At 39.7% G+C, this 22,398-nt stretch overlaps 1 long non-coding RNA gene across 2 annotated transcripts; it reads left to right on the top strand.

The window, feature by feature from the left end:
- Nucleotides 1–4,106: 4,106 nt before the first annotated feature.
- LOC136200628 (uncharacterized) lies at nt 4,107–21,444 on the top strand. 2 transcript variants are annotated; one of them, XR_010673418.1, is made up of 3 exons: nt 4,107–4,519; nt 5,471–5,706; nt 21,236–21,444. It is a non-coding gene; the product is annotated as an uncharacterized lncRNA (long non-coding RNA). The 2 variants fall into 2 exon arrangements; XR_010673419.1 differs by lacking the exon at nt 21,236–21,444 and adding an exon at nt 11,275–11,403.
- Nucleotides 21,445–22,398: the final 954 nt, after the last annotated feature.

The raw sequence follows: 22,398 nt of genomic DNA, 5'->3' as shown, positions 1-22,398 counted from the left end.
AATTTTCATGGAATGAACCATCTCTTGGGCAATAACAACATTATCCATCATCTGTCTGACAGGGACAAAACTACCTTGATTTTGGCTGATAATCCCTGGAAGAATACACCTGAGTCTATTAGCCACAATTTTAGTGATAGGTTTGTACAACACATTACAAAGACTAATAGGCCTCATTTGTAAAAATAAGGAAGGCTTCTCCACTTTAGGGATTAAGACCAAAAGAGTTTTATTCACTAGCCTAATATCATTGGACCCACTAAACACTCCTTCCACAAAACTGTACATGCCTTCCTTCACAGTATCCCAATGTCTGTGATAAAAACTGGCAGGGATACCATCAATTCCAGGAGCTTTAGTAGCTCCAATACTAGAGAAAGCCAGATCAATCTCTTTCTGGTCAATAGGGCGGAACGCTTCCCGAAACGCTTCCTCTTCCATCCTAGGATACGAAATACTAGAAAGGCCTTTATCCAGATCCACTTCCTCTTCTTTAAATAAATCTTTATAAAAGCTAAGTGCCAAGCACCGGATATCCTCATCCTCATAGACCCAATCTCCATTCGAATCTTTGATAGCATCAATACGATTCCTCTGTCTTCTAATAATAGTTGAAAGGTGGAAAAACCTAGTATTGCGATCACCATCTTTGATCCAAGCCTTTCTGGATTTTTAAAACCAAAGAAGCTCTTCCTGTCTCAAAACAGCTTCTAATTCGTTCTGGAGAGATCTAAGAAGACCATTCAGACTATGATCAAATCTGAACTCCAGACTCCGGTGCACGCCTTCGATTCTTCTAAGAAGCTTAATCTTCCTTCTGATGATATGCCCAAAGATGTTTTTATTCCATCCCACCACATTCCTTCTAAACCCCTCAGCAGCAAGGAGAACATTGGAATGTGGTTGCTAGTTGTCTTGAACAAAGTTTTTAAACTCAGGGTGAGATTCCCAGGCAACTTGGTACCTAAAAGGTCTGTCCCCTTTAGGCCGCCGGCTTCTCACAAGACTAATTAAGATAGGACAGTGATCAGAATGCCGAAAAGGGAGATTCAACACCTTCACTTCGGGAAATCTGTAGATAGCTGAAATATTCGCATAAACTTTGTCTAAACGAATGAAAACACTATTACGTTTCCAAGTAAATCTATGACCAGCAGCTCCCAGATCAGAAAGCCCACACAAGTCCATATTTTGCTTGTGGTTAAGACACCGGTTCACATAGTGGTTCCCACCCCCTCTTTGATCGCTCATAAGTCCAATGTCATTAAAATCCCCAGCCACGAACCAAGCCTCCAAAATGCTACTACTCATAGAATAAAGAACCTCCCATAACCTTTTATGATTAGCCAAAATGGGATCAACATAGACAAAGGTAATAAAGAAGGGTTTATTCCCAGGAAAAGAAACCTTACTGTGAATAAATTGTTTATCCATACTAATGATGTCAATTTGAACATGATCTGGCTTCCAGAATAGCCAAATCCCCCCAGCCCGGCCAGTAGCCTCCGATCTGATGCATTTCCAATTATTAAACTTTCTAACCACCTCATCTGCTTTGCTTCCACTGATTTTGGTTTCCAGCAAAGCAAAAATAGAAGGGTTAAATTGTTTAATTAAGTCTTTAACATGGATACAGGTAGCCTTACTAGCCGCACCCCTAACATTCCACACAAACAAGTCCATCAAGAAACAAGACTACCAACCATGGGTCCAATACCCTAAATCAGGTATTTATTTGGGGCTCCTGAGAGCCTTGAAGAAGTACCAGCCGACCCTCTTTTGTCCAAAATATGCAAAGAATTATGGTTAAATTTCTGAGTACCCTTAGGGTTTTTCATACTCTTTTTATTAATCCCCATAGCCAAACCATTTGTATTAACATCATGGGATTTCGGGATATTAACCTCATTGTGCAGTTTTTTTCCCAACCATAGCATGATTCTGGGAACTTCCCAAAGCAATTACTTTGGATTCAAACAAAGGGTTAACAGTCTCAACTTTATTGGCCTCAGGCTCAGCAGACTCCAACCCTGGCATACTTAACTCCAACTGCTCATTAGATTGATCAGATTCATGAGCTTCCTCAATAGATAGGACCCCAAATCTAGAACCAGAACCACAGACCGTTTCAACACCAGAGCCAACATCCTTATTGGGGTTCCTTCCTTTGATCTCTGGTGCAATCTGGATAGGAATCATCTTCTTGTTAATGTCAGGAGGAAGGTTCTGAACAACAGTTGCCGAAGTCCTTCTTTTAACCATCCTCTTAGCTAGCATCCAGGGGCCAAAGGTCCTCCCTTCACCTTGAACCCCCTCTTCTTTTCCCTTATCAGCCACCTTAACCTCTTCAACCATCTTCTATTTCTTTGGACAACCATCAAAAGTATGGCCAAACATACCACATTCATAGCAGATATTATGAATGCCTTCATATTCAATATAGTAAACTGTATTCTGAACAAAGAATTTAGACAAAAGAGGCTTGGCTAGATCAATACAGACCCTGGCAAATTTACCTCTCTCTGCTCCAATTGTGGTTTTATCCACATGGTGAACTTTCCCAACAAGACCACCCACTTTATTAAGAAAGTTTTCATTATAGTATTCAATAGGTAACCCTGGAAATCTTACCCAAGTAAGAATTCTATTAACAGAACAATCATGAGGATTAAAATTAGGGACCCATGGCCTTAAAGCCAGAACATGATTAGAAATGATATATGGTGATAACCGCATTAAAGTCCTCTCTCCTAGTAAACTTAATAACATAATAGTCATTCTCTAAATCAGTAATGGTAACTTTTCCTTTCTTTGCCCATTGAGCCTGGATCCTTTGAGAAAAATAATTGAAACTAATTCTTTTGCCCAGCACAGTCACAATTAAAGTAAGTTTCCATTTAGACCTGAGGTTACATTTATCCGCAGAAGATATCCTGATCACAGGACATAGCGGGTCGTCCTGCTCTCCATCCTCTTTATCAGAGTCAGAAAAGTCCTCCTCACAATCATCCTCAATAATCTCATCATCTAACACAGGATCCTCCTCAACCACCCCCAATACAGTATCTCTCCAAGAGGTTTTACCCACTCCTCCGTAAGATTTTATAATTTTTGCATTCTTGAAAACCTTAGGAGCCACTTCTGAAATGGAGTTGGACTCAGAATGCATCACAACATCATCTGCTTGACAATCCTTTACTCCCAAAGCAGGACCTGCAAAATTACCAACCTCCTTGACAGCCAGCGCCTCCCCAAGGTTAGAAGCTGCTCTAACAGCACGGGCCGCCGCTGAACAGCCAACGGCAGAGGCGCCAGCCGCAGGGCCAAAACCACCTACCGCCTCACTAATTTCCCTAATTGCCTCAGGATTCACGCACCCATACCGGCCAAGCCCCTCAGAAACATCATCAATACCCATCGAGCCAACCAGACCGGAAGCCTCCGCCTCACGCGGATCATCGGAATTCCCAGCCCTAGACTCTCCCCTACTTATCTCTAGCTGCATCTCATCCGGAATCCCGTCATCCCTATCACGGCATCCTCCCACCCTTTTCGGTAAAACCACCACATCCGGCCTCCCCTCCTTCCGATCCGCCTCCACCGCTCAAAACCGGCCGCTCAGGCCACCAGCCATCCTCTCCTGCGAACGATCTCTTACTCGCCCTCGGTCTTCTCCTCGCTCTCTCTCACGCGTCTTTCCCATTGTTTTGTGTACCGACCTTTAATCTATTATACTAATTAGTCAATACATATATTTTAAGGTCTTTAAATTTTTTTTATCAACTCCTTAATACCTTCATACATTTTTCGATATTAAAGTACAAAATTGCCCTCAGTTATACTAATAAAAACTTATCTTTTTAATTTTTTAAGTTTAATTAGTATATTTACAATGAAAATTTTATACAATATATATATACACACTAACATTTCTATGCTTAATATATAAAATATTTTATTATTTATTCTCTTAAATTTATATTTTCTTCTTTATTATTATTATTCATATAACGCTGAAATTATTCCACTGTCGATGCTTATTAAATCATTAATTTTAATATGAAAAAAAAGAAACGCTCATTAATAAATTTTTGTTTTAGCGCGGAAGAAGCAAATTGATTCCCTCCCAAAATTTTCATTTCCCCCAAAATTTAGACCAGAAAACCCTCCCATCCTTATTCCCAAAACCCTCTCAACTTCTGAAAATTTGCATCGTTCCTGTTTTTTTTGTCCTCGACTGAGTTTGGATGCTTGCAAACCTAGCGGCTGCTTGCTCTTTGATAATTGATTCACCGACCACCGCTCCTCAATTTTGACTTTCACGGGAACGATTCTGTGTAAACAAACTTTTCTTGCAGAAGCAGGATGCTCTTTCTAGGTGGTTCTGTTCGCACAAGACATGCCTGGAAGAAGAATGTGTGGTTCTTTAGCTGAGCGCAGCAAGAGAATCTGCTGCTTTTGTGCCAACCGAGATTTTCAATCCCCCACCCCTGCCATTCGCCCTGGGAGTTATGTCTTGGTATAAAGTTCTTTTAACTCGATTGATTCCCTTGTTGTTGCTCTCTTAAATATTCACCACTCAGATATGCCATTTCTTTTCTGTAGACCTTACTATTTCATATGTATCTTACTCAACTGTAACGATTTCATATGTTGATTCCTCAACTGTAACTATTTCATATCTATCTTTCTAAACCTTACCATCCAAGCCCCCATTGATAATTCTTGCAATTGAAAGTTGCTTTCGAGTAGGAGGCGGAAAAATTGATATTTTAGAAATTTTGTGTTGTTTTGGGTCTCTTTCGCAAATTTTAGGTTTTTCCTAGTAACTCTCCCTCTCTTGCCTTCTCAACTGTATGCCTTGATTTCCTTTTGTTAAATTTTTCCTGTTTTTCTTTTGTTTAAGGATTGTATGTCTATTCTGTATTTTTCTGCAAAGAGAAACCCTATGAAGTTGTAGATTGTCCTGATCCTTTGATATCTAAATAAGCAAAATCAATTCATACCAGGAAATAGCAGTAACAAATCAAAATGGCATTTATAAAATGCAGATGCAATATCTTATGATTATACAGTACTATAGACTATAGCATAGTAAAGAAGAAATAGCTATATAAGAGATAAGAATAGCGTAATAAAAGATAAGAGAGAAGAAATGAGGCAATCTTGCTTATTATTGACTTTCCTCTAAGAGCAGGTTCAAGCTTTAGTAGCCTAAGTCCAATCATGCTCAAAAAGGGAATATGCTTTACACACGCATGTCGAAAGTGAGAGTGAAGCCGCGTGGGCAGGTCCATGCTCTACTCCATCGGCCGGTGCTACCTTCACTTAATAGGCAGATATCATATTACTCAAAAGTATAACGTTTAAGGTCCAAATCAAACTCAGAATATGCATTATTTACTTTATGAATTTTGCAAGATCCTATCTTCTTACTTTTTATTGTTTAATTTTTTTTGTACAAAATTAGAACTCATATAACTTTGGAATGCCCAAAGGCACAATGAGTTGGAGAGGAGAAAAAACAAGTTTGAAACAAGCAGTAGCAGCAAAGACTCAAATGGGATAAAACAAAATTCTATAAACATGGATTTCAAGGTGTACAAGATACCTTGTGTGATGAAAAAAAACCTCCACTTTTTCAAGCATTGTTATATTGAAGGATCCATTGATTTTATTTTCGGCAAGGCCCAATCCGTTTACCAGGTAACAATAATCCTAGGAACTTCTATCATACTTGTAGAGTAAAATCCATGGCCAATAAAAAAAAGTGATGCATCTCATTATCAAAATTAGAGAAGCAAAGAAATCAGAAAATCAAGGAAGAATTTCATTGATGAAGATTTAAGAGCATTACAGAGAAAAGAAGATGAAGAGCAGAGAAGGGAAAGGTGAAGAGTTTGGAGAATCAAAAATTGATTCGATTACAGAGAAGAGAATAAGCTTTATAGGCTTACTAATTACATAATTACAAAATAGACCCTAATTCTATACAATATTTCTATTCTACCCAAGTCAACAATTAAATCCTAAAACTGAATTAATTTAATATCCCCCCTCAAGCTGGACTGTATATTGATTTCAGTCCTAGCTTGTTTACAAGATCTTCAAATTGAGGCCTTCCAAGAGGTTTTGTCATGAGGTCAGCAAGTTGAGTTGAAGTTGAAACATGTAGAAGGTGGATTACCTGAGCTTGTAACTTCTCCCTAATGAAGTGGCAATCAAGCTCTATGTGCTTGGTGCGTTCATGAAATGTTGGATTATTGGCAATGTAGATGGCTGAGAGGTTGTCGCAATATATTGTGGCTGCTTGCTGATGTTGGACCCCAAGATAATCAAGCATATAGAGAAACCATTGTAGTTCACATATTGTGAGTGCTAATGCTCTATATTCTGCTTCACTAGAGCTTCTGGCCACAGTTGGCTGCTTTTTACTTTTCCAAGAGACAAGAGAATCTCCACAAAATACAGCAAAAGCAGTAACTGATCTCCTAGTGTCGACACAGCTTGCCCAATCAGAATCACTGAATGCCTTCAAGTGAATGCTGCCTTTACTGGGGTAGAAGAGACCTTGAGCTGGTGTTTTCTTGAGGTATCTCAAGATCCTATGTGCTGCTTGCAAGTGGATGTCTGTAGGACAATCAAGGAATTGACTAAGAGAACTGACACAAAAGGATATGTCTGGTCGTGTGTTAGCTAAATATATTAGCTTGCCAATTAACCTCCTGTATTGTTGTTTATCTTCCAAGGGAGTTCCATTTTTCTTGGACAATTTGAGAGTAGAATCCATTGGTGTATCTGCTGGCTTGCATGCTAGGAATCCTGTTTCAGAAAGTAAATCCAGCACATATTTGCGTTGACAGATGTATAATCCCTCCATATTCCTAGCAATTTCTAAGCCTAAGAAAAATTTAAGATTGCCTAGGTCTTTAATCTTAAATTTGTTGTCCAAAACAGTCTTAATATAATCTATCTCTTTAGTATCATTACATGTCATAATGATGTCATCAACATAAACAAGTAACAAAGTAATTTTATTCTGCTGCCTTTTTATGTATAATGAATGATCAAAAGGACACTTTTGATATTGATGAGCTATAAGTATCAGACAGTTTGGATGCCCATTGTGTACTCGCTTGTTTCAAGCCATAAAGGGACTTAGTAAGTTTACAAACTAAATTTGGTCCAGTTTTCTCAATGCCCAAAGGCAACTGCATATAGACTTCTTCTTTTAAGTCCCCATGCAGGAATGCATTATTGACATCTAACTGAAACAACCCCCAATTGTCTAGCTAATGCTAAAATTAATCTGACAGTGGTCATTTTCACAACAGGGGAGAAAGTATCTAAGTAGTCAATGCCCTCTGTTTGTGTGTATCCTTTCGCAACTAAACGGGCCTTATACCTCTCTATAGTCCCATCTGCCTTATATTTAATTTTAAACAACCATTTACATCCTACAGTTGGTTTTCCAGGTGGCAACTCAGTCAATTGCCAAGTATTAGTTTGCTGTAAAGCTTTCAATTCAGCATCCATGGCATCTCGCCAACACTGATGTTGAATTGCTTCAGCGTAAGTCTTAGGTTCAGTGGTCACAACAATATTCATTGCAAAAGCTCTATGAGAATTAGACAAATGACTATAAGAAAGAACAGAAGATAATGTATATCTAACCTTAGACTGCTTGGTAATTAGCTTAGACTGAACATTATTACAATGAAACTCTTTAAGATATTCAGGTGCTTTTCTAACTCTATCAGACTTTCTAGTTCCTTGAATAGGACAAACATCATCAACAACTTGCTGCTCAACATTATCCAAAATATCACAAGGCACAACATTATGAGGCATATCAACAACAAAATCATCATCACCGGTAGCATGCAAACCAAGTGTTTGAGTATCATTAGAGTTATTTAGAGTAGAAGCAGGACTGTTAACATGCCTTGATATGTTAGGATAAAGCAATTGTGCTTGAAAATCAATATTGGGAACAATGGCAGATTAAGAATTTTGCTTCTTATCAAGATATGGAAAAGAGGTTTCATAAAATGAAACTTCCCTAGAAATAACATACTTTTTATCAACCAAATCATATAATCTATATTCTTTTGTATTCAAAGGGAAACCTAAGAATATACAAGGAAAAGCTTTGGCATCAAATTTAGTAAATTTAGGACTAAGAATGGTCATGAAACTAAGACACCCAAAGACTCTTAAGTCATTATATGTAGGTTGCTGATGATATAATGCAAAATATGGTGAAATATTGTCTAATAGAGGTGTTGGAGTAATATTAATAAGATGAACTGCATGCACAATACAATCAGACCAGAAATGTAAAGGAATGCCAGCTTGTAATCTTAAACTTCGTGCAACATTTAAAATGTGTTGATGTTTTCTCTCAACTATACTGTTTTGTTGTGGGGTATAAGGGCAACTAGTTTGATGAACTATGCCCTTTTCTTGATAAAAATCATGCAAATGGAGTTCATAAGCATTATCAGACCTCAAAGTTTTAATACAACAGCTAAAATGATTAAAAACATAATTGCAAAAGCTTTTAATTGCATTAGAAGCTTCTGATTTATTCTTAAGCATGTACACCCAAGTATATCTACTGTAGTCATCCACTATAGTGAGAAAATATTTATAACCAGCAATTGAAACATTTTTAATAGGTCCCCAGACATCAACATGTATAAGATCAAAACAACTTTCTGTTACAGTTTCACTAATAGGAAAGGGTAACCTCTTTTGCTTAGCAAGGGGACAAATTGTACAAGCTAGAGTATCACACGCTTCAAAATTATCTAAGTATGTTGACAAGAATTTCAACCTAGAATGTGCAAGATGTCCTAACCTATAATGCCATAAAGGGAAATTGCTAAGTTTATTATCACTCTTTACAGTATTTAAAGAACTATGCAGAGAATCAACTTTATGCTTCTGAGTGAAGACATATAAGCCATCTGCCATATCAGCTATACCAATCTTCTTCAATGTCATAATGTCCTGAAAATGACAATTATCATGGGTAAACGATACCACACAACTCTTGTCCTGTAACAATTTACTGACTGAGATAAGGTTGAAATGAAACTCAGGTATGAACAGAACATGATGCAAACAGATTTGATCATTCAATTGAACTGATCCTATTTTATGAACTAACACAGAATTACCATTAGGCAAAGACACTTTAATACCAGAGACATGTTTAACATTAAACAATAAACCAATATCAGTTGTAACATGATCTGTTGCTCCCGAATCAACAATCCATGTCATGGCATCATGTTTGGCAATATTAACATAAGAATTGTAAGGGAATTTAGGAATACCTGTGTAGTTTGCATTACCAAAATCTGTCTGTATAGTTGGCCCATCAGTTTTGTTATTTCCCTGTACCATCGGAGCTGCTGAAAAAGCATTAACACTAGGCTGTGGCAGCATGTGAGCAGTAGTTGTGGCATGAGAATTTGCAGACTTGGCTTGCATCTGTCCAGTCTCAAAAAGATGCAACATATTCATAAGAGTTCCTAACTTCTCAGATGGAATGGAAACAATGTCCTGCAATCCTACTTCAGAATCATCCTCTTCAGCAACAGTATTTGCCACAAACTTCTTTTTTCCTTTAAAATTCGGTGGAAAGCCATGCTTCTTATAGCACTGGTCCACAGTGTGCCAATCCTTACCACAGTAGCTACACTTTTTAATAGCCCCCTTCTTAAAACCAGAGTTATTTCCTTGTGCAAAATTAACACTATCCAAAGACTGATTTCCTGCATTTGCATTTGTAACGCCTAGAGAACCCAACAGACTAAAATCAATACCTTCATAAACTTGTCTTTCATGTTGAATGACCAGATTGAAGGTTTTCTCTATACTAGGCAATGGTTCCATCATAAGCACTTGAGTTTTAATCATACTAAAATTGCTATTCAATCCCCTAAGAAATTTGATAAGATGATCTTGCCCCTGCTGAGTTCTCACATTCTTGATAGCAGTACATGTTGTAGCACCAGTTGGAACACAATCACAATTCAAGATAGGTCTAAAATTGACTAAATCCTCCCATATAACTTGCAATTTGGTGAAATAATCAGTAACAGATAGATCCCCTTGACTTAAAGATGCAAGTTCATCATGCAATTCAGCAATACGCAAATAATCTGATTGCGAAAAACGATTTTGTAAGTTTTGCGAAACCTGATAAGCATTCTCAAACCATGTGATGCTTTGTGAAATTGACGCAGATACAGATTGATTCAACCAAGATAAGACGAGTTGGTTGCATCGATTCCATGCCAATCTATTTGCTTCTTCAACATCATCTTGCTTCAGAGATCCATCCACAAACTTCATCTTGTTCTTGGCCATTAAAGATCGTTTAAAAGCTCGTGCCCAGGAATGGTAATCCTTGTTACCAGTTAACTTGAGTGAAACCAAAGACTGATTAGTATTTTCACTGGGATGTATATAGTAGACGCTGGTAGGATTCGACGATTGATCAAGAATTGTGGTATTATTTGTGTTATTGTTAGCCATCTTGAAATTAATCAAATAAGATGAACCAGGAAAAGAGATTTTGACCTAAATCGTAGATCAAAAGAAGTGAACAATAGAAAGATCTAACAGGAAGATCTATAAAATCAACAAATAGATCAGAAAAATTGATCTAATATTACGATCTAACCAGAAGATCGAGAATAAGAAATATGAAAAATGAATCTCAAGATCCAATGAAATCCAAGAAAAAAACTAGAATGATACAGATCAATTGATTATATCGCGGAAGCTATTTCTTTGATACCATATCAAAATTAGAGAAGCAAAGAAATCAGAAAATCAAGGAAGAATTTCATTGATGAAGATTTAAGAGCATTACAGAGAAAAGAAGATGAAGAGCAGAGAAGGGAAAGGTGAAGAGTTTGGAGAATCAAAAATTGATTCGATTACAGAGAAGAGAATAAGCTTTATAGGCTTATTAATTACATAATTACAAAATAGACCCTAATTCTATACAATATTTCTATTCTACCCAAGTCAACAATTAAATCCTAAAACTGAATTAATTTAATACTCATTTCATGGAAGATGATTGGTTAAATAAATATATGCCAGTAGTATCCATTGATTGCTCGGGTATAATGTTGTCGAGTATTATAAAATTTCTCCCAAAATCTTCCTTCTATGTGGATTTTTACATAAAACTCGTTTATCTTTTCGTATATAAAAGTGAATTCTAAAATATATAATTTGTACTTGTAGGGGTGCAGAATATGGGTTATACTAAGAGGGTTAGTAGGAAGTATTACAACACATAAAAATGAATGCGAAAGCCACACAACTGGATTCGTATTCAATAATAGCATCTATGTGCTCTGTGCAGAATATGCCTGATAGGGGTATTTTACCCCTATCTTTTAGCGTGGTTTACAGGTTGATTTTGGATAAAATAAATAAGTTTAATTACAAAAATAAAGCGTTTTGATAAAATAAAGAAATAAAAATAAATTTCATACTTTCAGTTAATTTTCTGTGTTTTTGATTAATTTAGGAAATAAAAACGTCAAGCTAACTCGGCTCGCAAGATTTGTATTTCAGGTACGAGCAAGGAGCAAAAATCTACTCAAATACGTGGGGCGTATCAGCCTTTACGCGGGGCGTGAAACATGGTGTCAGCAATTATTGCCTTATCCGCAGACGCCATGTGGAATTGACTCAGCATACGCAGGGCGTATGCCACCCTACGCGGAGCGTATGACACATGTCGGAAATAATTGGCCTAATCCTGAAAGTCAGACTGCACTGTCTCCTTGAGTCAACTCTTTGTACACGAGGCGTATCACCATACACGCGGGGCGTGACAGGCAATTCCTCAATGATAAAAACTCAGAGACTCATTTACGCAGGGCGTGCTTCGGCTACGCACGGCGTAAAAAGCTCCAATTCAAGCAATAAAACTTCAGAGACTCAAACATGCGGGGCATACTTTAGCTACGCAGGGCGTGCTTGAGACAACAAGACATGGAATTGGTCCACATGCAGGAGATTTCTGACGGAATGGGCACTTACGCGGGGCGTAGACCACCTCACGCGGGGCGTATCATAGGATTTCTGCACCAAATAATGTTGCTCCATACTTGTGCTTTGTGAAGTTACAATATTGCCCTTGCTTGATGTTTATAAATAGGAAGCTCTTGGACTTTATTTGGGACACCAATTTACACACTAGAGAGCAAACTATACTTGTTTTGATTATTGTTGTAGTATAGATTCATTTTTTGTAGCTAAACTCTCCACCTCAAGAGCTTGTTCGGTTGCTCCGGCATTCCATTGAAGTTCCGCTCCACCATTCGTCACCAAGCTCGAGAGTTCCACCTCCATGACCTAGGAGACGGCTTTGAGTCCGGTTAGCTAGTTTCAAGGGCGAATTCTCCCCTTTTTACGTGCTAATTAGCTTGTACTCTTCCTATGTACTAGGCTTGGTTGTATTCCGTTTATATACATTCCATATTTATAATTTCATGATTTATAATCTCTATTTCCCTTTACGTGTTAGTGTTTGCTACTTGTTTTGATATTGATAATTGATTATTGTGTAGGAGAACGCGATTTCCGACGCCATTCGGGCTATCCTTAGGGAGTTATATAGGTGTTGCCTTACCAGAAGTGACAAACCGGAAACCGTAGGAATTGACAAGCCACGGAACTTACGGGCCCTAGTTTCTAATTCCCCCGCATTAGACACGCCTTGACTAGGAATCACGTAGTCTAAGTGCTTCACGGGTCGGTCCTACTACACTTAGTCGTCTTTACAAGAGTAAATTATTATCCGTATACATTTAGAGTCGTTATTTATCGTGGTTATAACTTATCGTTATTCATCCTACTTCATAGGGTTTTAGCTACATAAATCTGTGTCGCCAATAGTTAGGGATAGTGTGTAGTTGCGTCTTACTTTACCCCAAAGTAATCACCGCTTAAATAACATACGAAACCGAATCGTCTAATACTTGTAATTATAAATCCCGTGGATTCGATACCCGGTCTTAACCGGATTATTACTTGATACGACGGGGTACACTTGCCCCTAAGTAGTCGTAGTGTCTAGTGGAGTTAGAACATTTAAAAGATCACATCCATATTCATAGCACATTCACCGCAATACACATTTAGTCGTCCTTAGAAAACCACTACACTAGACGGTACGCATCAAGTTTTTGGCGCCGTTGCCGGGGATTTATAATCTCCTACAATATTAGACAAAAACGTTTCATTGTTAGTTTAAGCATTCTTTTTGTATAAATTGTTTATATATACTTTTACTAACATTATTCTTTCTTGTTGATAATTCTTTTATACTTGTTTTACTTTATGCACACCCGATCTAAAAGTGATTCTCTCGTACCTATTGATCTCGAAATTGAATGTACTCTTTGTAGGTTACGTAGAGAAAGAATGGCAAACCCCAACGCCGAGGTCAACCAACCCGACGGAAACCAAAGGCCGCACGTGAACAACATCCGCGGGGGCAATGATACGCGTTTGATGATGGAGATCCTTGCTCCGCATCGCCCCCAGAATCGTAATGGCATTGTCGCTCCCACGATCCCGGCCAACACATACGAGATCAAGACCGGTATGATCCAACTGATACAACAATGTGGTCAATTCGGAGGGGAACTCTATGAGAACCCCAACGAACATTTGGATAAATTTCTTATGTGTGCCGATACCTCTCGGCAAAATGGTGTTCCCGTTGAGGCTGTGAGACTAAAATTATTTCCTTTTTCATTGACAGGACAGGCGTTGGAATGGCTACACTCATTGGAGGCGGGATCCATCACGTCATGGGAGGAGCTCGAAAAGGAGTTCCTTTCCTACTATTTTCCGCCATCCAAAACAGTCAAGTTACGGACCGATATCACGTCCTTCAGGCAATTGGAATGCGAGGCCCTTCATGCAGCTTGGGCTAGGTTCCGGAAGTTGCTCCAAAACTGCCCCCACCATGACATCTCGAAGCACGACTTGGTAAGCACTTTTTACCACGGGTTAACCCCCACTAACCGTGCGACTGTTGATTCCGCTGCAGGTGGGGATCTATTTCGGAAGTCAGCTAGTGAGGCCTACGAGCTCATTCATTAGCTCGCGAGGAAAAGCGTGCAATGGTAAGAGGATCGGCTTGCCGGCCCGTCGCGACACCAAATGTTTGCTGTGGAGAAAGAGGCTCCGAAAAGCTCCATGGCAGAGATGCATAAGAAACTTGACTCATTAATCGCCCAGCTAAGCCTCAACAAAAGTGCACAGGTCCTGATGTGCAATCAGTGTGGTGGAGACCACGACGGACTCAACTGCCAAGCCGGTAGCCCTTTCGCCGGCGACATCGAGAGTGTAAGTTACGTAGGAGGAAATCCAAGGTATAATCCTAATCCGAACTCCTATCACCACCACAGTAATAATAACAACGGTTGGCGGCCTCGGTACCAACACCCGAACTTGTCATATGGCAATAATAATAATGTGTTGCGGCCCCCATCCGGCTTTGAGCAAGAATTTCGAGAAAACGGGCTCGGGCAATCACAAGCCGCGCCCGGTAATCGGAACGCTCCACCTTCCAACAATGTACACGACCAATCGGTCACGTCTTTGTTAAAGGACATATTAACCCGTCTTTCCGATAGCGAAGTGTTTTACAGGGATCTTAGCCGCCAAGTAGCCCACCTAAACCGTGAACAACAAGAAAGGCCACGAGGAACCCTCCCGACGAACACCGAACAGAACCCGCGGGGTAAGAATAGGGAATCCGGACAGGTGATAACGCTCCTCAACAATAGAAGTTCGGACCCGTCAAGTTCCAACCCGGACATCTTGCCCTAAGCCGCGGCGTGAGAAAGTCGAGCTACTTCGACTATAAACGTAGCATCGGTTTGAATTACTCGAACCTTTTTGTTTATATGTATTATAAATTTTTGTTCTTTTCTTTTCTTCTCTTTAATTTTTCTTTTTTTGAGTTATTGTTTTACATTTTATTTTCGCTTGCGTTTTAATTTTTACTTTCATTTTTATTTTTAGCTTAGTTTCTATTATTTTTATAAAACCAAAAGAAAATAAATCCCTCTTTAATCCAAAAATTTTGTGATACGTGGGGCGTACGCACCTATACGTCCCGCATATCTGCGTGTTTAATCCTAATTCTTAAATAAACAGACACGGTACGCGGGGCGTCCCTCCAACCACGCCCCGTGTACCCTTTATCTTTTTCGAAGCTCCTGAATAAACGCCACGTGGGGAACACGCGGGGCGTATCCTAGGGTACACCGCGCGTATCCTCGGGGAGTTGTGAATTACAACTCCCCATGGCAGCTTTTTCTTCATTACTTCCCATCATTTCTCTTCCCCAAAAATCTTTCCCACTTCTCCACTCCACCTCTTCTCCTCTCCAATCAACTTCTACCTTTTCAAATTCAAACCCTTAACCTCCCTCCATAATAAATTGTGCATTAACTACCCTCTTAATTTCCAAATTAAAACACACAAAAACATTTATTAAATATAAAAACCATAAAAACATTAACACCTCATTAATAACATCATAAATCAAAACTCCAAAAAAAAAAAAAAATTCAAAATACATCTAAAAAAACCCGAAAAAGATTGTTCCAAGTTCGTCTTTACGCGCGGCGTACTCCCCTGTACGCCCCGTTTCCCTGCCTTTTTCTCCCATCCAAAAGGGCAGGAGGTGCACTACACGTGGCGTACCCCCATGTACGCCCCGCGTATCGTGCCCCTATTGCATAATTTACGCTCAAGAGGTGGGATACGCGTGGCGTGGCCGCTGCACGCCGCGCGTATCCCTCTTGGGGATCCGAGTTTTGCTTGGATCCCCACTTCCCTCCTATATATACACCCTTCCTTTCCTCCTTTTTTCTTCCTCACTCATTACCCCAACTCTTCACAACACTCATCTTCTACTCTTTCTATCTCACATTCCACCATGGTTAGGAGAAAGAACACCGCCGATATGCATCCCCCACGAGCCACTCGTGCCCGTACCGGCCGCACCCAAAACTAATCACAACCACCACCCGAGCGGGAAAGCACACCCCCCCTCACTCGCCTATACCGGGCTCCTTTTCACCTCCTCACCGAGGAGGAGGCCACCCGGTACGAAGACCTTTGTGCCGCCACCGTCATGGAGCTACCCTATATCCAACGTAGTGTGCTCGATCAACACGATCTCGGCACGCCTTTCGAAGATCGTCTCCGTGCCCTCGGGTGGTACGACATCTACAGTAAAGAATACCACGTATACCACTCATTGGTCATTGAGTTCTACACCACCCTCACCTCCAACAACATCCCCGAAGCCGCCCTCTTCAACTTCCGCCTCCACAACCGCCCCTTCTCCATTGACACTCAATGGCTCCAACACCATTTCACTTACCAAGCGGAGGGGGGCACATCCCATTGGCCCGACGGTGTTGCCGCTTATGAGTTTTGGACCTCCATCATCGGGTCCGAGGACTATGATATCTCCAACCTCCGCCCATCTCTCATCCGCGACCCTATCCTCCAACTTCTCCACCGTTTCATCTCATTTTACTTCTCGAGGAAGTCTGAGTCCTCTAAGGTCAACAAGCACGAACTGTTGGCCCTCTACTATTGTGCCAATGGGCGCACCTATGACCTTGCCTATCACGTGGCTGCTCACCTCCACGCCACACCCATCCGGAAACGGGCCAAGCTCGGGTTCGGTCACCTCGTCACCATCTTCGCCCTCTCCACTCTCGGCTCTGACGCCATTGAGCACCTCTCGTGCCTTGTGCCTCGGCCGTTGGACAAAAACGCCTTTAAATCCTTAAAGCGTCCAACTTCTGGCCCGGGCGAGACTTTGGGGGCGGCTCACTCCAATGCGGAAGGGGACTCGGATTCAAGCATGGGTCTCAATTTCAGTCCTCCACCCCTCCACGACTTCAACGCTCTTTATTCTCGGTTGGATATCTTGGAGGATAACCAACGCCGGGACCGGGTTCATTATGACTCCCAATTCGCCACCCTCAACACCCGCTTCGACTCCATCGAAGCACAACAACGGGAGGATCGGGTTCATCTCGATGCTCGATTTGATGCCCTCACCAACTCCTTCGCCTCCTACTTCAACCTCCACGGCAATCCTCCTCCGCCTCAACCATAGTTTCCCTTTTTATGTTTTCCTTTATCTTGTGTTTTCGTGTTTATTTTTATTCGTTTTATTTTCGTTCGTTTTGTTTTAGTACGTTTTGCTTTCTTGTACTTTTGCTTTCTGTTTTAATATCTATGTAATGTCTTTTTATAGTTTCCGTTCATATTTTGTGTTTATTTTTCAAAGTTTTTTTTACCATAAATAACATTCACGCATGGCGTACTCACATTTACGCCTCGCGTGATCATCATTTTTCGTACATGAAATGCCCAAAAACTCAAACATGCGGGGCGCCCCACTCCCTGCGCCCCGCGTATTTGAGTCTCTGACTCCACAAGAGATAAAAACGCCGCCCTACGCGGGGCGCCCCCCTGGGCACGCCTCGCGTAGGGCCCCTGACCACTAAGGGTCTTCTTTTCCTTCCTTACCTTTATTTTTGTTTTTGTTTTAACTTCTTTTTACGACGCCCTTGGAACAGGCGTCATTTTAAATAACGCGGAGGGCCGTGCAACCCCGCACTTTCAGTTTGTTTTGCACTAACAAAAACAAAAATACAAAAATAATAATAAAATAATAATAATAAATAACCAACAAAATAATTAAACTACTTTATTGACTCTTTTAAATTCTTCCCGACACGCTATCCCTCCTTCGGAAATTAATTAAAGTTCCGGTATTTGTCATCAAAAATAAAAGACGTCGACACAAGGGGATGATCTAATTAAGGAATTTTAGTCTTGGTTTTGAAATTAGGGAATTTGTGCAAAGCTTAAGTAGTACTAAACTAAGGCATTGAGTCTTAACCCTAATGTTATCTCCATAATGAATTTTGAAAAGGCAATAAAAACGGGATAGTTGAGAATTTAGCGAAGACTTGATAGTACACAATTTAAACCCGAATCTTTGTGAGGTATTTTTGAGCTTAAAGGAGTTCATACGAGAACGCTAATTCCTTCACAATTTTTCGAGAGCTTTGACTTGACTCGACTCATAGAATTTGCATCTAATACCGGGTTAAGTAGACTTATTTTTGGTAAAAAGGCAACAGATGATAAACCGAACCCACGCTAATTTTTCTTAATTTATTTTTCTTGTTTTCATCAAACATTAGGAAACCCCTTCGAGCCTATTAACCAACTTTTTTTGTTAATACCCATTTAACATTTAACCCTTTTTCCTCTTGTTCGAATACCGACAAAACCAATTTGCACCTAAATCACTCGAAAAAAGTCACGGCCTTAACAAACGAGCACCATAAGCCTTCAAAATATTGTTTTTGTGCCTCTATCAAAACAAAGGATACGATAAAAATAAAAAGGCATTCTCAAGCTCCACCCGAGCAATTTTGAAGTATATTTTGTAAAAATCGCCAAGGCCGAAATAAACAAAAACACGGTGCAAACACAAAACGGTATTTTTGAACTCGAGTTTCTTTAAACTAACCACTAAAGAAGCCACCCACATTACAACCCCCCTCCGGGTTCATTTTTAATATTGCCTAACCATATTTTAGGAGGAAAAACCTGGATGAAAATGCAAATTCAACATGATCTCGAGTAAGTGCAAAGAAGAGTGCTAAAACACCGACCCACCTAAAATTGAGTGTAAGAGCGAAATCCCTTGGTGAGGTACTATCGGGTTCTCAAAAGATAATCAACCCCCGTTAATATTGCCTATTAATCTTGATCATGGAGGTTTCAAACAAAGTTTTGTACTCAATTGTTTGCGTAGGTACTTACCGAAACCTTTGCATAAAACCATAACTTTGAAATCACGCACTTGGCAAAACCAACCTTTGGTTTGTTTCTTAATTTTCTCAATCCATTGTCTTTCGATTTCTTTTACTTGAGGACAAGTAAAACTTTAAAGTCCGAGGAGGTTTGATAAGGGTATTTTACCCCTATCTTTTAGCGTGATTTACGGGTTGATTTTGGATAAAATAAATAAGTTTAATTACGAAAATAAAGCGTTTTGAGAAAATAAAGAAATAAAAATAAATTTCATACTTTCAGTTAATTTTCCGTGTTTTTGATTAATTTAGGAAATAAAAACGTCAAGCTGACTCGGCTCGCAAGATTTGTATTTCAGGTACGAGCAAGGAGCAAAAATCTACTCAAATACGCGGGGCGTATCAGCCTTTACGCGGGGCGTGAAACATGGTGTCAGCAATTATTGCCTTATCCGCAGACGCCATGTGGAATTGACTCAGCATACGCAGGGCGTATGCCACCCTACGCGGGGCATATGACACATGTCGGAAATAATTGGCCTAATCCTGAAAGTCAGACTGCACTGTCTCCTTGAGTCAACTCTTTGTACGCGAGGCGTATCACCATACACGCGGGGCGTGCCAGGCAATTCCTCAATGATAAAAACTTAGAGACTCATTTACGCGGGGCGTGCTTCGGCTACGCACGGCGTAAAAAGCTCCAATTCAAGCAATAAAACTTCAGAGACTCAAACACGCGGGGCGTACTTTAGCTACGCAGGGCGTGCTTGAGACAACAAGACATGGAATTGGTCCACATGCAGGAGATTTCTGACGGAATGGGCACTTATGCGGGGCGTAGACCACCTCACGCGGGGCGTATCATGGGATTTCTGCACCAAATAATGTTGCTCCATACTTGTGCTTTGTGAAGTTACAATATTGCCCTTGCTTGATGTTTATAAATAGGAAGCTCTTGGACTTCATTTGGGACACCAATTTACACACTAGAGAGCAAACTATACTTGTTTTGATTATTGTTGTAGTATAGATTCAGTTTTTGTAGCTAAACTCTCCACCTCGAGAGCTTGTTCGGTTGCTCCGGCATTCCATCGAAGTTCCGCTCCACCATTCGTCACCAAGCTCGAGAGTTCCACCTCCACGACCTAGGAGACGGCTTTGAGTCCGGTTAGCTAGTTTCAAGGGCGGATTCTCCCCTTTTTACGTGCTAATTAGCTTGTACTCTTCCTATGTACTAGGCTTGGTTGTATTCCATTTATATACATTCCATATTTATAATTTCATGATTTATAATCTCTATTTCCCTTTACGTGTTAGTGTTTGCTACTTGTTTTGATATTGATAATTGATTATTGTGTTGGAGAACGCGATTTCCGACGCCATTCGGGCTATCCATAGGGAGTTATATAGGTGTTGCCTTACCGGAAGTGACAAATCAGAAACCGTAGGAATTGACAAGCCACGGAACTTACGGGCCCTAGTTTCTAATTCCCCCGCATTAGACACGCCTTGACTAGGAATCACGTAGTCTAAGTGCTTCACGGGTCGGTCCTACTACACTTAGTCGTCTTTACAAGAGTAAATTATTATCCGTATACATTTAGAGTCGTTATTTATCGTGGTTATAACTTATCGTTATTCATCCTACTTCATAGGGTTTTAGCTACATAAATCTGTGTCGCCAATAGTTAGGGATAGTGTGTAGTTGCGTCTTACTTTACCCCAAAGTAATCACCGCTTAAATAACATACGAAACCGAGTCGTCTAATACTTGTAATTATAAATCCCGTGGATTCGATACCCGGTCTTAACCGGATTATTACTTGATACGACGGGGTACACTTGCCCCTAAGTAGTCGTAGTGTCTAGTGGAGTTAGAACATTTAAAAGATCACATCCATATTCATAGCACATTCACCGCAATACACATTTAGTCGTCCTTAGAAAACCACTACACTAGACGGTACGCATCAGTGCCCTATGTATTTTCCTATCGAAACAAGTACTTAGCTGAGCTTGTGGTGTCACGACATCTGTGATTGATTGTTATGTGACATCGCATTAAGGGAGTCAATTAAAGACACAAATAGAACAACTAAATATGGTACTCTCATGAAATCTGTTTTACAAATTGCAGTATATTGTTGTCTTTAACACCAATCTTTTTACCTCAGTCTGCAACCTTTCATGTTTAAGTTTCCTGTGCAGCAACTAATTTCATCAAATTGACCTTCCAAAAACTGCTTTCTAAGATATATTGCTGCCATTTTAGTTGCTTCCAACCAGCTTTAATAAGTTGTTTTATTACTTGAAAGGAGGGCAGGTTGATTATGGTGAAGTCCACATCAATGCTTGTGGACATTCTCAATTTGGAGGATTGATGGACAGGGTTAAAAGAGTTCTATACTTTTTTCTGTTTGGCTTAATCTTTGTTTTCTCTGTTTTTATTTGATCACAACTGGCAGTTTTTCTTTTATTTTCTAATATTTGCTAGATTGAAACAGTTACATGACAAGGAAATGAATGGTAAAGTCAGAACCTCTTCAATGAGATTGCTTGCAAACACCACACAGGTTCTACATAGGTGAGCTTGTTATTCATAATTTTATTGGTAATTGCTAGGACGAGTTGTTTTTTACATGATAGGACTGTTATGAATTCAAATGCAATTATGCTGAATTGGTTAATGTTGAGACGCCTAATCTTTGCTCATAGCATCTTTATAAAAATATATGAAAACCGGGAGATAGAACAGAGCGAGGATAGTAGCTCTCATCTGCTGATGTTGGCAGACATGAGCTGTTTTATATCAAGTCAGTGCCGACTTAGTCAATATTTGACATATTAGCCAAGTAGAATCAGTTTCAATGACTAAAATTTTTGTCAAAATTGGGCTAATTTATGAAATATTGCCAAGTTAAGAATCAATTTGGGATAAACTGATACTGATTGCCAACTTCAAGGGTCCATTTTGACCACTAATTCATTCGTTTAGATATGAAACAATTGAGTGTTATATTTGTTATCCAGCCATGTGTTTATTATCATTGAGCTATCCTTGTTTACCCTGTTTCATCGACATATCCATTCTACTATATTAATGCTTATTCTGACAATGAAGTGTGTTATGTTATACAAGTGGGCCATCAAGGTGTCAAACAATACACTCATAGAGACAAGAGGAAGCTTGATTAGTTTTTTTTCATTTTATGATTTTCTAAGTGTATCATGTGTGTGTTTGCAACATTTGTTTTTAATAAAAGCATGTTATACTAGTCAAATGTATATAGGAAGCTATGTGTCAGTTATTACTTTCAATTATCTGCGTTTTTGGATAAGATCATTTAGAAGTTCTTGTTTGTAATGGGTATTTATTGATGTACAACAAACAATGGTGTTAATTTCCATCAAAGTTTTCTAAGATATCCAAGGGCTATTTTTAAAGGACCCTTGCCTTCATTCACCATAGGTTCTAAAG

This window comes from Euphorbia lathyris, chromosome 7 (genome assembly GCF_963576675.1).
Source record: "Euphorbia lathyris chromosome 7, ddEupLath1.1, whole genome shotgun sequence".
Classification (NCBI taxonomy): domain Eukaryota; kingdom Viridiplantae; phylum Streptophyta; class Magnoliopsida; order Malpighiales; family Euphorbiaceae; genus Euphorbia; species Euphorbia lathyris.
Note: the sequence above shows the minus strand (reverse complement) of the source record. Positions and strands in the feature narration are given on the sequence as shown.